Source organism: Tachysurus vachellii, chromosome 23 (genome assembly GCF_030014155.1).
Source record: "Tachysurus vachellii isolate PV-2020 chromosome 23, HZAU_Pvac_v1, whole genome shotgun sequence".
NCBI classification, from domain to species: domain Eukaryota; kingdom Metazoa; phylum Chordata; class Actinopteri; order Siluriformes; family Bagridae; genus Tachysurus; species Tachysurus vachellii.
Window position 1 is genome coordinate 15,532,905 of NC_083482.1, and position 2,500 is coordinate 15,535,404.

Sequence of the window (2,500 nt, forward strand, 5' to 3'; positions counted from 1 at the left end):
CAGGTAACACACAGGTAACACACAGGTAAAACACACGGGTAACACACATAGGTAACACACATAGGTAACACACATAGGTAACACACACAGGTAACACACAGGTAACACACATAGGTAACACACAGATAACACACAGGTAACAAACACAGATAACACACAGGTAACACACACAGGTAACACACACAGATAACACACAGATATGACAAACACAGATAACTCACACAGATAACACATAGATAACACACAGGTAACACACACAGATAACACACAGATAACACACACAGATAACACACATGGCTAACAAACACAGATAACACACAGATAACACACATGGCTAACAAACACAGATAACACACAGTTATGACAAACACAGGTAACAAACACAGATAACACACACAGATAACACACACGGCTAACAAACACAGATAACAAACAGAGATAATACACACAGATAACACACACGGGTAACAAACACAGATAACACACACAGATAACACACACAGATAACACACACAGGTAATACACAGTTATGACAAACACAGGTAACAAACACAGATAACACACACAGATAACACACAGATAACAAACACAGATAGCACACACAGATAACACACACGGCTAACAAACACAGATAACACACACAGATAACACACACAGATAACACACACAGATAACACACACAGGTAACATACACAGATAACACACACAGATAACACACACAGATAACACACATGGCTAACAAACACAGATAACACACACAGATAACACACACAGGTAACATACACAGATAACACACACAGATAACACACACAGATAACACACATGGCTAACAAACACAGATAACACACACAGATAACACACACAGGTAACATACACAGATAACACACACAGATAACACACACAGATAACACACACAGGTAACACACAGTTATGACAAACACAGGTAACAAACACAGATAACACACACAGATAACACAAACAGATAACACACAGATGACACACACAGGTAACAAACACAGATAACACACACAGGTAACACACACAGGTAACACACATGGCTAACAAACACAGATAACAAACACAGATAACACACACAGATAACACAAACAGATAACACACAGATGACACACACAGGTAACAAACACAGATAACACACACAGATAACACACACAGGTAACAAACACAGATAACACACACAGATAACACACATGGCTAACAAACACAGATAACACACACAGATAACACACACAGATAACACACACAGGTAACACACAGTTATGACAAACACAGGTAACAAACACAGATAACACACACAGATAACACACACAGATAACACACACAGGTAACACACAGTTATGACACACACAGGTAACAAACACAGATAACAAACACAGATAACACACACAGGTAACACACATGGCTAACAAACACAGGTAACAAACACAGATAACACACACAGATAACACAAACAGATAACACACAGATGACACACACAGGTAACACACATGGCTAACAAACACAGGTAACAAACACAGATAACACACACAGATAACACAAACAGATAACACACAGATGACACACACAGGTAACACACAGTTATGACAAACACAGGTAACAAACACAGGTAACAAACACAGATAACACACACAGATAACACAAACAGATAACACACAGATGACACACACAGGTAACACACAGTTATGACAAACACAGGTAACAAACACAGGTAACAAACACAGATAACACACACAGATAACACAAACAGATAACACACAGATAACACACACAGATAACACACACAGGTAACATACACAGATAACACACACAGATAACACACACAGATAACACACACAGGTAACATACACAGATAACACACACAGATAACACACACAGATAACACACACAGGTAACACACAGTTATGACAAACACAGGTAACAAACACAGATAACACACACAGATAACACAAACAGATAACACACAGGTAACACACAGTTATGACAAACACAGGTAACAAACACAGATAACACACACAGATAACACACACAGATAACACAAACAGATAACACACAGATGACACACACAGGTAACGATCACAGCTGGGTCCATGGCTGTGGGCGTGGTCAGAGGCGGAGCTCTTTGTGTATAATGAAGGCTCAGAGCAGAGTTAAAGGCCTCATCGAGCTCATTGAGCTGCAGATCACACATCAGCTCCGAGCTCACGGCTCGTCTGGGTTCCCAGATCTCTCTCTGTGTCTGTGAGCGAGGGAGCGCGACCCGGGGGAGGAGCCACCAACACAAACTCAATTAGCACCGGGCTCAGCTCTTTCTCAGCCTGCGACACAAGTGTGCTTCTTCAAATGTCAGCTGTAATTAACTCTCTCCCAAAACGCTCTTAGCATAACAAGATCTTAGCAATCTGTTCTTCTCTCTCTCTCTCTCTCGCTCTCTCTCACGCGCTCTCGCTCTCTCTCTCTCTCTCTCTCTCTCTCTCTCTCTCTC

The 2,500-nt window shown here is 41.0% G+C and overlaps 1 protein-coding gene across 1 annotated transcript in view; it reads right to left on the reverse strand.

Moving 5' to 3' along the window:
- Positions 1–2,500, reverse strand: part of igdcc3 (immunoglobulin superfamily, DCC subclass, member 3) — a 72,505-nt gene that overhangs the window by 22,465 nt on the left and 47,540 nt on the right. The window lies entirely within an intron of this gene.